The 16,307-nt window shown below is 36.4% G+C and overlaps 1 protein-coding gene across 16 annotated transcripts in view; it reads right to left on the bottom strand.

The window, feature by feature from the left end:
• Positions 1–16,307, bottom strand: part of HIVEP2 (HIVEP zinc finger 2) — a 182,645-nt gene that overhangs the window by 24,658 nt on the left and 141,680 nt on the right. For 9 of the 16 annotated variants that reach the window (XM_079146809.1, XM_079146805.1, XM_079146808.1 and 6 more), the window contains 2 exons: positions 8,220–8,314; positions 289–333 (listed from right to left, as the gene is read on the bottom strand). The gene's annotated coding sequence lies outside the window, so the exon portion shown is untranslated. The remainder of the gene's footprint in view (positions 1–288; positions 334–8,219; positions 8,315–16,307) is intronic. The other 7 variants (XM_079146801.1, XM_079146797.1, XM_079146802.1 and 4 more) reach the window with 1 other exon arrangement.

The following is a 16,307-nucleotide window of genomic DNA, read 5'->3' as shown; positions in this document are numbered from 1 at the left end:
ATAAAATACATACTTCAATATATTGCATAATTAATATACAACATAAATATAAAATATAATCATAAATATATAAACCTATTTTATAAAATATATTAGTATAAAATATCCTATGTACTATATTACTGTAACATATATAATGTAAAAACAGTAATTAGTAGAGTTAGATCAAGGATGGAAGAATCAAAGATTTCTACAGAACTTTGGAAAAGACTGAGGAATGCATCTAAACAAAATAATATGGAAAGAAAAGCCTATTTTAGGGAAAGTTTAAAAAAATGCAACGATTACCTGAATGGTTTAGAGTTTTCATGGGCATGATTGTCTTGACGCTTCCTGGGAACAAAATAAATGCAGTAAGGAAAAATTGTTACATTACACCATGGCATTGCCATACAAATTCCAATTTCCAGTTCATTATATAAAAGACTGATAATGTTATGTGCCCTAAAACAACAACTAGGGATTGCTTTAGAATGCACCCCACTGGAACATAAAGCCTCATATTCAACAGGAAAAGTAACCACAATCAGTGCTTCCTCTACTGTGCGGGCTCAGAATCTTATTCAAGGAGAAAACATTATAAAGAAAGTCATAGTAGCTCTAAACTAATGGTGAATTATGTGAAACTGAATTCAAGAAAATAATTCCATTTACAATAGCTACTAAAAAAGTTAGGAGTAAATTTAACCAAAGAGGTGAAAGCTCTCTTCAATAAAAATTATAAAATGTAAACTGCAGATGAAAGAAATTGAAGAAGACACACAAACTTGGAGAGATAGTCCATGTTCATGGACTGGAAGAATGAATAGTATTAAACTGTTCATAGTACCTAAAGCAGCCTGCAGACGCAATGAAATCCCTATGAAAATGCCAATGATATTCTTCCCAGAAATAAAAAAGCAAACCTAAAGTGTATATGGAAACACAAAAAAACAGAATAGCTAAAGCCATTTCAAGCAAAAGGAACAAAGCAGGAGTAAAATACTACCTGACTTCGAAACATATGACAAAGCTGTAGGAGTCAAAGCAGCATAGTATTAACATGTATGCAGCACAGAGACCAACGGACAGAATGGGGAGCCTAGATGTGAACCCACATATCAATAGCATACAGAGTTTTGACAAAGGTCTTCATAATACACAATGGAAAAAGAATGGTCTTTTTAATACACGGTGCTGGATAAACTTGGTATCTACATGTAGAAGAATGGATCTAGACTACTACCTCTCACCACTTGTAAAACTCAATTCAAAATGACTTAAATCTAGGACTTGAAACTATGAAAATACTAGAGGAATTACTAGAGGAAACATCAGGGAAATACTTCAGAACACCGGAATGGACAAGGACTGTTTTGGAGAAGGATGCCAAAGCACAGAAAACAAAGGCAAAAATGGACAAATGGGATTCTATCAAATTTAAAAACTTCTGCAAAATGAAGGAAACAATCAACAGGGTGAAGACACAGATACAGAGTGGGAGAATGTATTTTCAAACAATACACCCAACAAAGGATGGTTTCCAGTCTATATAAAGCACTCTGAAATATCCATAGTAGAAAAACAATCCAACTAAAAAGTGGAAAAGCAATACTAATAGCCAACAGGTAAACAAAAAATGCTAGACATGACTAACCATCAGGGAAATTAAAATACAAAACACAGTGAGAACTCACCTCAACTCTACTATAAAAAAGACTAAAGATAAGAAGTGCTGATGAAGATGTAGAGATAAAAGGAAGCCCTTGCACACTATTGGCAGGATGTTAATTAGTATAGCCATACAGAAAAGAGTATGGAGTTCCTCAAAAAATTAAAGTAGAACTACATGTGATCCAACAATATCAATATATACTGGGTATATATATCCAAAGGAATTAAAGTCAGTATGTCAAAGAGACGTCTGCACTACCAAGTTCACTGCTGCACTATTAAAACAGTCAAGAAATAGAAACAAAGTGTTCACCAGCTGGTGAATGAATAAAGAAATTGTGGTACACAACAGACTATTATATAGCCATAAAAAGGAATGAAATTTTGTTACTTCAACATCATGAATGGAACTGGAGGTTATTATAGTAAATGAAATAAGCCAAGCACAGAAAGAAAAGTACCCCATGATCTCATATGTGGAAGGTAAAAAAGTTTATCTCATACAAGTCAAGAGTAGAATGGTGGTTACCAGGAGCTGAGGAGGAAAGGGGGAGGTGATCAATGACTATTAACACTGAATAGGAGGAAGAAATTTTGTATGCTTTTGTATCATAGGGTGACTACAGATAACAATAAAGTACTATAAATTTCAAAAAGCTAGAAGAGAGGATTTTGAAAGTTTTCATCATAAAGAAACAGTAAATGTCTAACCTGATTTCAGTGTTACACAATGTACACACACGTTGAAACACCACATACTAGTCCATTAGTATGTAGAATTCTTGTGTTTTGATTAAAAATAAATTTAACTGAAACATTTAAAAAGTCACAGAAATTGCTTCTAAAATATAAGACTATCAAAAGATCCTGTTTGTTTTGATGTGATCAGCCTAGTTCTAATTGTCCCGATATTAAAAGTTGACTGTGAATACTGGTTAATTAAAAGATGCCACCATGTAGAGTCACCGCTGATCCCCAGACTAGAGTCAGCACTGCTTCTTCCCATGGCCAGTTTGCTCCCTAACACAGAACTCTACTGTGATGAGAGTGAGGAAGGAGGAGAGCACATGGGCATACCCACAGGAACACTGAGTCTTCTGGGTGAGAAATCAGGAGCTCCCAGATATTGTGGCATGTTGTCTGTAAGCACAAGTTCCCTCTGCTAGTAGCTATGAGGCACCATAGATTTGTAGAGCAGTTGTTGAAAAAATGAAATCACAAACATTAACTTCAGTTTGCTAAAGTCTCTCTATTGGATTTTTAGTTTTTCCCCACAGAGATTTTTCCCAGCCTGCCTCTGGATGAAAAATCATGGCCTCATAGTATTCCAATGCAAATTTACTTCGATCGATTCCAGAAATGAGGTAGTAAGGAAAAAAAAAGACAATATTGAACCTAAAGTGGTGGAATCTGTGTTTAACTAACTAAATATTTGAAGTTCATAGGGAGATGATTTCTGCTGGACTTTTTGGAGGTGAAAAACACCCTTTAAAGTGGAAGTATAGTATATTTCTGATTCAAAAAAGAAACATGGCTGAGTTCTCAAGTAGGACTCAGATCTTGAACTAAATAATTTCTAATTTACTTTTCATATTTACTATTTTATCCTGATATTGATCTGGGTACATAGTTTAATTACTAATGTAAGCTAAGCATCACTCATTGGAAAATCCAAAATTTGAAATGCTCTGAAATGTGAACTCTTTAAGCATTAGTGTGATGCTACATCAACATGATTTCCCACGGGTGGGAAATTCCACACCCGACCTCATGGGATGGGTTCCAGTCAAAACACAGAAACAATAAAAATATTATATAAAATTACCCCCAAGGGGGTGGGCACAGTGGTTCATGCCACAATCCCAGTTTCTTGTGAGGCTGAGGCAGGAAGATTACAATCTCAAAGCCAGCCTCAGCAATTTAGTGAGGCTCTGAACAACTTAGTGAGAGACTGTCTCAAAATATATAATAATAATTTTTTAAAAAGGACTGGGGTACATGGATCAATGGTTAAATGCCCCTGGGTTTAATCCACGGAACCAAAAAAAAAAAAAAAAATCACCCCCAAGGTATGTGTATAAGCTGTATATGAAACATAAATGAATTTCATGTTTAAAATTGAGTCCCTTTCCTTAGTTATCTCATAACATATATACGAATATTCCAGAATCTGAAAAAAAATCAAAATTCAAAACACTTCCGGTTCTAAGAATGTCTGGTGAGGGGTACTCAATCCATGATCACAATGCACATGTGCTATGCATTTGCTCTGGGTCAACACTCGGTCCTCACGACAGCACTAGGCTAGAGGTATCATTGCATCCATGTGACACTTGAGGATGATGCTTAGGGAGGCTGTGTCAGAACCAGAATTCAACCCAAGTGGGCTGACCTCTGAGCCTAGGAAGTCTCAACTCCATCCTCCATTAGGTCAAATTACAACTTAAAATAATACATGTTCAATAATATTATCCTGTAGTGATTTCATTTCATGTTAACATTTGAAAAGCCTCAACTTTTAAGGTGCTGGGAGATTGCATAAGAATTTTGGATATTTGAAAATGGCCTCAAAATGCCACTTCCTAGAAATCCAAAAAGTTCATAATTTAAATAAAGTTCAAAGTATACTTGTGTAAGTATCAATTGGATAACTCTTTGTGAGCATATGATAAATTCTCACAAGAAATTATTTTCCTTTGGTTAAAATTCATCACTTGGAAGCAAAATAAGAATCTCAGAAGTAGCCAGGCATGGTGGTACACATCTGTAATCCCAGCTATTAGGGAAGCTGAAATAGGAGTATTACAGGTTCAAGGCCAGCCTGGGCAACTTAGCAAGACCCTGTCTCACAATTTTAAAAAATTAAAAATAAGGGCTGGAGATGTATCTCAGTGTTAGAAAAATCCTGGGTTCAATCCCCAGTCCTGAAAAAAAAAAAAAAAAAATACATATCCCCCACTTCCTATCTTTTGGTTGATCCTATGTAAAATTTTGCTTATGAAAACAAGTTAAATAAGGGCATAGAATTTTATTTAAAAACAAGACTAGAATAATATATCCAACAAATGGTTAAACAGAATATACTGTTTTCATGTAGCAGTGAGGTAATACTTTTATAAATCAGATTTTACTTAACGTGTTACATTAATAAATTAAATCCATTACACCACAAACTGAACACACATACGTCTTACTCACTAAGTAACAAAGATGCACCAAATAAAATTCAAAACCAACAATATCTTCCTGTCAGAGAATGGACCAGTAGATGAAGAAACCTGATTGACATGAAATTCAAAAGCAGATATCTACTTGTCAGAACAAAACTTACTAGAACATTAAGCTAACTGTTGTTGGCTTTAATTTTTAGAAGGAGGCTAATCAGAAAAAATCCTGTGTACTATTTTCTTAAAAAAAAAATAAAAATAAAAACCACTTTTAAGATTAACATAAGATCATCCTATACCACAACAGCCTTTATTATCCAGAAAACCTGTAAGATTCAAAATTGGATCTCTGTAGAAAATAAATAAATAAATGAATAACTCAATTATGCAAATAGCTTTTGTCAGGAAACCCTCTTCCTTTGAAACTGAAGTCGGGTAGAATTTCTAAGAAAAGTCTACCTGCGATGTTCCACCACTGACTCCAGAAACTAGATGACACTGCAGATTGTGATTCCTCCTCCTGGGTCTTTCAGGAAGAAGTCCCACCTGGAGGTCCCAGCAGTACAGGGGCCCCTGTGATACACATTCCTCTGAAAGCAGCCTCTAACCTTTCATTTGAGTGAAAGGCTTAAGAATCATGCTAGGGAGCAGGATACCATTTCCACGTCACATGAACCGTTTACATTAGACTTTAAACATATTCAAGTTCACATTATTCTCACTTCCACTACCTTTGGGGACCCTTTACCTAACTGCTACCCACAAAAACCACTTCCTTGGAGTATCAGAGACATACAGAGAAAGGCATGTGGGAGAGAAATGAGTTGATGGGTCCTTTTGGGAATTTACTCATCCTATTCATGAACCAATATAAATGTGGACTATTCTACTAATTGCTTATCTACAGCTGCTTTATCTTAGAAACTGAAAAAAAATCTGCAATGGAAATCACGTGTGTCGTAGATCTATTACTGCGTATGACGTGTCTTTTTCTTTAAACTCAGGCAGGATTTGGGCATGTTCAAGTGTGTTTGCTGCTCTCCTCAATTTAAAGGAAAAGAAATTCATTGTGAAAACATGAGGCTTTCAAAAGTTTAATCCAAGGTTTGACAATGATGTCTTTTTGCTAAGTGACACTTTTACTAAGGTGACCTAATTCTTCTAAAAATGACACAAATTCTCGAGTTTGCACTTTATTATTAAAATGTATGAAAATGCTTATACATGGGAAAACATTTTTGTAAGTGGATTAAAGAAGAAATCCTACATTAAATGGATCACTGAGGAAATATTTTCATTGGTCCCCAGGGTATTATTACAAATCACCAAATAAACCACTGTATATACCACAATTTTAGTTTAATTTTCTCGATATAGACCTACTTTCTACAATAATGTGGTTAATTGCTCCTACATTATTTCTCTTATGATCATATAAACTCAATTCAGTTTTCACATTCTCTAACAGTATGTTAAAAGCAGATTCCAGTTGTGTCCAACTGACTGATATGTTTGAAAAATGCAATATGAGAGTAATTCTCATGTGAAAAGAAAGGAGTTAGTTATTTTATTCACTGGGATTTCTTTTTATGGTAATCAAACCCACGCAAAGTCATTTTTGGCACCCATTGCCAACAAAGAAACAGTATTCCAAACACAGTTGCACATGCACATTAAAATTTTTCCCTAATATTTTTCAGTGCTGTGAGGATGAATCTCAGTGGTATGACTTTTGGGTTTCCTGTGGATGGTGCTACAGCCCACTGGTGTCTTGCAGGATGAGGACAGGCAGTATCTAGTGGTCTCACCTCACTTCTCAGAGGTGGGTAGTGTTGAAAAATCTAGTTCAGTGGACTGGAACAGAAGAAATGGAAACGGTTCTGCATGGAAGAGCTGCCTGTTTCTAAAAGGGCACCCTCTCCTTTGGCCACTCTTGATAGTCCCACTCAAATAAATATGGTATCCAGCTAAATCATTTCCTCAGATAGGTTCCAGGAGGGAAGGCCCAGCAGCAGGGATGTCCCCTAAGGTCTCTTCAGGATAGCAGCTGGGTGGGGCTGGCAGCGTGGAAGGTTTGCTCTGCAGGCAAATAAAGACCCACAGTACCCAGGGTTGTCAATCTGGGACCTTTTGCTTAGAAAAACAGTATCTCAGAAATTTTTTTTTTTTTTTTAACCTCAGGAAATTAATCATTACTTTACTGGTGGCAAAAATCAAATGAGCATCAAATAATAACATCCTAAATAATAATGGAATAAAATGACTGGTAAACCTGCCTTCCCTGCTTGCAATATTTTAATAATAAGGCATTTCTTGAAATTTAAATCATTATTTGGTAATTTTTAAAAGAATTTTGTGGTATTATAAACAAAATGTGCCTTGTGATAGTATGTATCAGATGACATTTTAGAAGAAACTTCTATATATTTGTTTAAAAGCCATAGGTCAGTTGTTAAATATTTTAAGAAGGACATGAGTGTGTCAGGACACCCCTGGCTCAACACTAACAGTCCCACCACTCACTGGGACACACAGCCCACCACTGCCCAAAACACACGGGCTCAGAGGGCACCGGAAAGCAGAAAACAGACTTTACCAAAAAAGTCTGCCCAGTGCCAGCGTCCAGCTGAATACAGACTTATTTCCACAGGATGATTTTTAAAAGGCACCTTCCTGAGAGCCAAGTTCATTATAAATGCTTCTTTTAATAACCACCCCCCCCTTAACAACCTCAGTTCTTCCTAAAATGAGCAAGTTGCCAATATGAGCATAAATACTGTCTATTATATGAAACTCTGCCAAACAGTTCTGAGAACTTTTAGAGAAAAGCACAAACACTGTGATGATCACCCTCTAATGTGACACACTCAAAATCTAATTTGATATTTAAAGCCTAATGGAACACTGAACTGTATTTTTCCAAGTGGGCTGCAACTCGGACATCGTTGCCGAACTGTGTAGAGTTTGCAAATTTAATTAAGATATTTATGACATTTTGATGATAACATGCTGCTTTTAATATTTTGTCATGAATTTTTTGTGTAACTCTTTACAACTGATGGCACTTTTCTCGGGGTCTGCTTTCCCATCATATCCAAAGTTCTTACTGTAAGGATTACTTAGGATTTACTAAGTAGGATTTCACATGGAAATAAACTCTGCCAGAAACAAATTTTCTCCCAGGAGAGAAGGTTAAGAAGGTTCTGATTAAAACTGTTTTATGGTGAAAAACAAACTAAAACCCAACTTTCACATTTTCCTCTCTGAGTGGAATATACACTGTTTCCTCCCTGATCTGATGACAAAGTCAATTTATATGAGTTCATGGTAGACAAAACTGCTTTTCAAGTTAAATATTAAAAAAAAAAACAGAAAAAACAATGAATTTTAGTTATTAACCTGTTATCCTCATATCAATAAACTGCATCACAACCGTCTTTGATTTCCAAGATGCCAACTCTCTCCACAGGAACAAATGCACAACTTCTGGGGATCTGAAGAGTGAATAAAAAGATTTAAACGACGATGAATTTATCAGGCATGCTTACTCTACCCCAAAAACCATCTGCCTTTAGGGAAGAAAATTTGGGACTATATCTCCCAAGCACTTTTTTTTTTAAATTTCAAGAAAAAAATTTCTTTTCTTTTAACATACTGTAAATCTTTTGCATAAATAGTTGTATTAAAGGAGAAGTGCCTGTAACAGAGAGAATGAATATAATTACAAAAATAATGCTAAAACTTAATGTCTTGGCACTACAAATTATGTCATCCTGGTCCCTGCTCACTCTTCTACCTTAAAGCTGAGATTCACAAGTAGCTTCTTTCAGACCATCAAAAACTAAATTTCATGGTACGATTCTCAGATAACCTTGTAGTAAATTCTTTTTTTTTTCAACAGGTATGTTTTGTGCTACATTAATTTCTTAATGAGGAGTCCAAAACTAACTAAAGTAAAATCCTGAGTCTCTATAATAAGTCATGACGAAAGAGACTTTCTCATACTTGGAATTAATATTTACAAGACTAAGGCAAAAAAATGCATGGAAGATCAAACTACTTCATCCAAGTAGTTTAATCAGTCAACCATCTTAAGATGGTTTAGTTCTTAATTTAAAGCCCCCCCCCAAATAAAACAGTACTATGCTACCCATAGATGGTTTTCTTGTATATTTGTTTCTTTTAAAAGACATTGCTTCTGCTTCCTGACAAGTTATTTCCAACACCCTTGTCAGAAGAACTAAAGAATTAAGACATGACAGTTAAAATGTGCCTTCCTTCAGTATCACTTCAGATAGGCATTTGAAGTGCTTAAAGGAAGTAGTCTGTTTTCATATTCCTCCTCTTCTCTGCACATCCCTGAAGTAGGGCTTTGGGACACCCTGTGCACTTGGAGACATGAATCATGGTAAGCATGTAGGCCCACTCGGTTCCTCAAAAGACACAAAAGGTGCCAAAATAGCTTCTGCAATTGAAGCAAGAATCACGTCAGCACGCAGATGAATGTGGGTGGTCAGATAAGATTTTGTTTCTGCAAAGGGCAAGTTATTAAGCAAAAGCTGGGTTTGTTTTCTTTTTAAAACTCTGTTCTTCTTACCTCAACTCAGCCATTTGCTAGCAGTCACAATGACACCTGACAAGTTCCACTCTTCTCCAAATTGAAAGTTCCACCAACACCAAGGAACATGGTGGATCACCCCTGGAGGAATAGTGATGGCCTCCAAAAAAAGGATACAATGCTTTCTAAGATAATTAACTATTTCTGTATTTTAACACACCAAATATCATCTCTCTTTTAAAAAATAAAATAAAAGTGCTTCTAGAGGAAAAATAACAACTGTACCTCAGTAATATCACCTAAGCTAAAGTAAAACATGTCATCCTTCAGAAAAATAAAAGAATAAATCACTGAGCTATTTTGCATTCCCCAAAATATTTCCCCCAAGACATAAATGGGCCAAGAAACAGCTATTAGTTTGGTGGGGAAGGGAACCCTTGCAGTATACAGTGACAACATGCCAGCATCTGACTAGTGAGTCCATAATCATTGAACTAGTAGGCAAGAAGGGAAAGGAAGCTTAATTCTCAGTAGGTCAGTACCAGGAGCAGATCAGATGATCATTCCTGCCAGTAGCCTCCACAGACCAGAGTATGGGACACCCCCCGTCATACCCGGCGAGACTGGGGCAATATTTGCTGTTCTCACTCTTCATTTCCAGTCTTACATCCTGGGACGATGGCTGCTGAAATGGGAACAACTCCTCTCGTGACATTCTCAGACCTCTGGAATTTTAAATTATTGGAGATTCCTCTTTTCACCAATAAGAGAATTTGGAAATTGGTTCCACAGACTTATAATTGCACGGCTTAAAATTTGTGACCTCTTTAATGTTTGAGTTGCTTTGAAAAGCAAAAAAGGATCAATAATAAAGTCATGTGTATCTTTTATCTTGTAGAATCTTCCAGATAATTAGTGTGATTTTTAAGGCAAAGGTCCATCCAATGATATTAACAAGATAGATACTGATTTGAGCAAATTCGCCCAAAATCATTTTGTTGCAAATTGGAATCAGTAATGCCCTATACAAGGAAGACAGTCAGTGTTACTATAAAAATGAAGATATGGCAATACCACTTCTGAAAATTATTTTTGCATTACTTTTAGGCAATTTTTTGTGCATCAGTTCCTTCATCAAAATAAAAGAAAAATCTTTTCTCAAACAGCTTTTGGTAATGAGGTATGGCAACTCATGTTTATGTTCCTTAGAAATCAACAGTTCACGTGGTATGCTATTTGAACTACGCAATAAAAGAGGAGAGCTCATCAATTCTTTAACTTCACTTCTAGGTATTAGATTCATAAGAAATTACCAGGCTGTGAAGGCTTAATATTTCATAAAACTAGTAAGTTTTCACAAATAGTGTTAACAAATCCTGTTAAATATCCTCAGGTTATTTAAAATGCATTTCTAAATATGAGGTGAAAATTATCTTTCACCTTATTAAGTAGAGGCTGATCTCTCTGTTGATCTGCAGGTTTATAGAGAAATGCTTGAAAATATTTCTCAATCTTCCTGTTTGTAACATACACTTGGGAAGTTGGAGTTTCATTGTTTCTATTCCAATAGGGTCTCAGCCTTTTTATTCTTGAAGGAAGAAAAAAAATCCTTAGCATTATGGTTTCAGTACAGGGAGTTCCCCATGAGCTCATGTGATGGAGCATGCTGGAAAGTTCAAAGGTGAAATGATTAGCTATGAGCTCTGTAACAATCAGGGAGTTAATTCATTTGATGGATTAATAATTTGAAAGGACTACTATACTAGGGGTAACTGTGTGGCTGGAGAAGTAGCAAGGTGGAGGGGATAGCTTTGGGAATTATACACTTTGTCCCTGGATCCTCCCATCCTCTCTCTGCTTCCTGGCTGCCATGAGCTGAGCCCTTCCATGGAGATGCTCCACCATGGAGTCAACAGACAGTGGACCAAACCACTGAAACCAGAAGCTCAAAATAAACCTTTCCTCCTCTAAGTAATTTTTATTTTGGTCACTGAGAGGAAAACCTAACTAATGCCCCTGGCATTAGATATGTATTATGTATCACTAAACTAACCAAAGGTCAGATCAAATAATAGGTAAAAGATAATTTAAAAATATCTTTGTAGGCAGGCTTCTTCACTTCCATTCTCTGCTACTTCAAATTACTTTAAAACAAGTTATGACTTAATGGCTTAATATGACTCTTAGGTGAATCTTGCAAGAAGTTACAGTTTCACTGGGTAACCTCTCAGGCAAGATAGCTACTGCCTATCGCCAACAAATACGCACTAGATCATAATTTTAGGAGAAGATCTGACAATATAAACCAGTTATACTTTAGATGGAAGTTATCACAATAAGAAAACCAATTATTCTTTGCATAAACTCTAGAAAAAACTGATAAACAGGGCCTGGAAAGAAGACGTGACACCCACATATCTCAGTTAAAGGGAGGGGTAAGCATGACATGTTGGAAAGAATGGACAATGGTGTTTGGCCACTAGAGAAAGGACATTGCACTTTAGTTTCATAGTAAACGATGAAGTGGAAAAGCTTCAAAAGTAGTGGCTAAAGATGGAAGAAGGGCACTAAAAGAGAAACTGATGTTCAAGACACACACCATCAATTTCACAAGCCTTTGGTAGAGAGACATCTTTCCCCTCTATCCAAACAACAGCAACAACAAAAAAGGTTCTCATGACTCACTGTTCCACTTTGCAGTGGCAAGACTGGACAAGTACAAGGAGACTGAAGGTGCTAGAGAGGACAAGTGAAGACAGACTTGTGCAGGTCAGTCAGTGTGATGACCAACTCTTTATAAAGAGTTTCAATATGAAGATAGAGGTTGGGGAGGGAGTTGGAATGTACAGAAGGAGAAAAGTGCTTAAAGAGATATGGGAAGGGATGGGAAAAGTGGGAACTTTGGAACATGGGACAGCTTATTACTGAGACAGAGCAGAAGGCTTGGAACAGTCAAGAAGGTATCTGGGAAGAGGGTCTCCCCTGGAGGTTTCCCAAGAGGAAGCTGGGCAAATAAGCCCACACTAGTCTACTCTGCCATTTTGTGTGGGGTTCTGCTACTAGAAATGGCAACACACATGTGTGGAAACATCACAAAGTGCCCCATAAACATGCCTAATTATTTGTTAATTTCAAAATTTTTAGAAGCCAGAGGCGTAGCTCAGTGGTGGAGTGCTCACCTAGCCTGCATGAGACCCTGGGTTTGATTCCCAGTACCACAGAAACCATTTTTTCAAATGACTCCTTTGGTTTACTGCTGCTTTTCTAGAATGCAGAGACAAAGCACTGTGTAATTTAAAACTAGTGAAACCAACATACAAGCAAGTACATCATGTACATTACCGATTATCACCCAAGCCTCCTTAGCTCAGGTTATGAATATTTTATGACACTTTTAGATATTTATTGAATGCTTACTCTATGCCAGAAAATGGGCTAAATTTACCAAATACAAGAAAGAAAAGGACAAGCACAATATTTAAGAGTTAAGAAGGAGATGTGAACAAATAAAGTCAAATCAACAAAATATTTTAGGTGTTTTGACATAAATATAAACACTGCACAAGGGAGAATCCTACCAAGAGAGTCGGGAAAGGCTAACTCAGAAGCAGTGCCACTGAGCCAACTTTCTAAAGAAAACTACACATACTACATATCCAAAAGTAGACAGCTTGCAATGTTAGCTGTAGAGACAAATGCATTGCTCGATGAAATAAAAGTACAAGACCATCATTTGGTTTCTCTACAGTGGTATCTACTTTATTTTCATGTGCTGGAACACTGGGTTCATCAGGATGCTTGGAAGTAAGGTGTTCTAGTTAATCCCACTGTAGGGTTAGGTAAAGACCAAGGAGACACTAGTTTTTGTTTTACTATCTGCTAGTGATTATATTTTCAAAAGCACCTTTAGCCATCTCTCCGAGTCAATTACAGCCCACTGAACATAACATGATTTTCTTTGATATTCAGGATCCGCCAGTGCCCCACAGCCCCATTCTGCCTCCTGGCTGGGCTCCTCTGGTCTTGGCAATGCCAGTTCTCTCCATATGTGTTCTCAAACACATGCCATGTTTCCCACGGTCAGAGTTATTACTGAGGTTTGGTTTCTTGAACACATATTTGACATTGAATAAGTCATATATTGGGCTAATTTGTTTGGAAGCATATAAATAACTATGAACTTCAGTCATCATTTAATTTTTTTGAGTTTATTGTAAATTATAGGGAGTGTTTCGTACTGAGAAAGAATTTCAAAATGAAATTCTGCTAACAATGAAAAAGGTGAGAACCAGAGACGTTGAAAGTCTTGCTTAGGGACCCATAGCGCCTCAGGATGGTCTGGGCTATAGCTTAGGTCTTCAACTTTTCAAGTCAGTTCTTCTCCACTGTCCTTGCTACTTCCTCTTATTGAACATTTATAAGTCTGGTCCTATCACAGAAACCAACTGCATGAGTGAAAGAATGAAGAGTAAAGAATAAACCATCTTGAACTTTGAATGAATAAAGACATTTATAATCTGTACTTTGAAGAGACAGAAGATAACAATAGCAAAACACTAATGCTCCCTTGAATTATTTACCATTTTTTACAAGAGATAAATATGAATTTAATGAAAATTTTAAGTTCTTTCCAAAATAAATAAAAGCAAAATTCGGTGTCAAATAAGCCAACTTTTCAAATGGTACATGAGTTAGTGTCTCAAACCAAAGCAATGACTTAATTCATGAGCAATTTTTAGCATCAGATGTTTTCTGTTATCAAGCTTCTTATGCTCTTATAATAATAATAAACTTTAAAAGTAAATATTTTAAGTAGAGTCACAAGATTACCTTCCCAAAAGCAAGGACAGCTCCTTCACTCATAGCCATTGGAACTAAGCCTCTTGGTTCATCACCCAGCAGGCTGTGGATGAGACAATCCCATCTCCCCAGGTTCTTTTGTAGAATGATGTGTGCTGCATTGCTTTCAAAAAAGGGTAGGGCCAAGTAAATGATGTTTTGGACATTCAAGATCCTGTTAGTAACTGGGCAAGGTGGTTCATGCTATAGTCCCAGTTACTTGGGAGGCTGAGAGGGGAGGATCATTTGAGCCCAGGACTTCAAGGCCAGCCTGGGCAACATAGTGAGACCCCATCTCAAAAAAAAAAAAAAAAAAAAGACTTTTGCTTTCTTGTTTTTGATACATTATCCCATTTTACTTTTGCTTTCCTTTCCTTTCAATTCCCTCTACTCTACTCCCTAATCTTAGGATGGTAGGTAAATAACTACTTCTTGCCATCTTAAATATTTGCTCTTAAACTAAATATTTAGAGGAATAGGGATGAAACCAAAGGAGGTTTATTTGACAACTATAATGAAGTGAGAAGATTGACACAACAAAGTCATAACTCCAATATATTGTTTTCTCAAGTTTTATCTTTCCTGGTCCTTATGTTTACTATTTGCTTGCTACTGGTACACATAAATAACATCCTGACTCTTTCTTCAATTTTCCTTTTATGCCTGAGTGTGACATGACTAGCAAAAAGATTAAGACTAAGGTTAATTGTGGATTATGTAAAGAGAGAGAATGGAGAAATTAAATTATAAAATGTGTGCTGCATTCATAAGTACTCTAAAATATGCCGACCTTGCCTGAAGAAGATCCATCTCTGAGGGAAGAGGTCCCCTAACAATGGAAGCAATACTAAAGCAAAGAAAGCATAGCTGAAAACTTAAATCACATCTCATTAAATTGCTACAAATGATTCTCAGATGTGAAAGAAAGAAATTTTCTGTAGTCCCCTTATACTAGGTCTACATACAATAAAGATCCCTCAAAGAGAATCAACACAACACACAGTCTAGGACATGTGGAATCCAACCAGACTGGTCTTATCTAAGTCTACTAACTGTACTGCTGAAAGACTCAATTATATTTTGTTGACAATTTGTTCAAGCACTGGGGAAATTGGTTTTCCTGCCAGGGCAGGGACAAACAACTGCAGGAATCAAAAAACAAACCCTGATTCAACACTGCCCCAAGACCTCTGATGCATAGAGGGCAAGCAGATCCCATCCCTCAGGGTTTTACAAATAGATATATGTGACCACTGTACATAGCAAATAACCAGAACATCAGTAGTTACCAGAGTTTAAGAAACCATTCGATCAAAAAGGGCTTGAACAATCAGGTAGGAGAGATAGAGGGGAGTGATCTAAATTGAAGCAATGCTTTACCCAAAGGAAATAACAGAGAAAGTTCACAATTGCCTGTGCTAGCTGGCTATTTAAGTCGTCATTGGCACTTGGATAAACTTTAAATGGTCTTCATTTTTTCAGGCTCATCTTAGAATATATCATTGCCTACAAAGTTTAAGGTTAAAAAAACTTGTTTGAAGCAGGATCTTTAAAAGATTTTATTGGGCAAATTCTGAAGGACAATTCCAGAATTCCATCTGCTGGCCCATTCACTCAGTCAGACTACACTTTTCCCCAAAGCTTACGTACCTATATAATGAAATAAAGTTTCACTGGGATGCAATTTTCATATTTATTTGAGTTTGAATCCAAATATTATTGTCTCATTGACCAAAAAAGAACCCCAATATATCCATAATTTCTGTTTCAAATACTCCAGATACAAATTAAGAATAAGGCATATATGTGGAATTCAGGATAAATAAGACAAGATTCCTGCCTTTAAAGAGTTTACTATCTCAATGAGGAAAACATATTATAAACAACAAACTGTGAAAGTAATAGAGGCACAAAATAATATTATGGGCATACAGAACGAGAGACTGTGCTTGGCAACATTATATTTAAGAAACACCATGTGAGTTCTCACAGGAAGGTTTCATATGGCAGGTACAGAAGTGAAGGAAAGGCATTTCATGTGAACATATCATCATGCCATAGACTGAACAAGGGATGCTGGGAAACAGGCT

Source organism: Sciurus vulgaris (assembly GCF_902686455.1).
Source record: "Sciurus vulgaris genome assembly, chromosome: 7".
Taxonomy (NCBI): domain Eukaryota; kingdom Metazoa; phylum Chordata; class Mammalia; order Rodentia; family Sciuridae; genus Sciurus; species Sciurus vulgaris.
The sequence above is the reverse complement of the archived record's forward strand: the minus strand, read 5'-3'. Positions and strand labels throughout refer to the sequence as shown.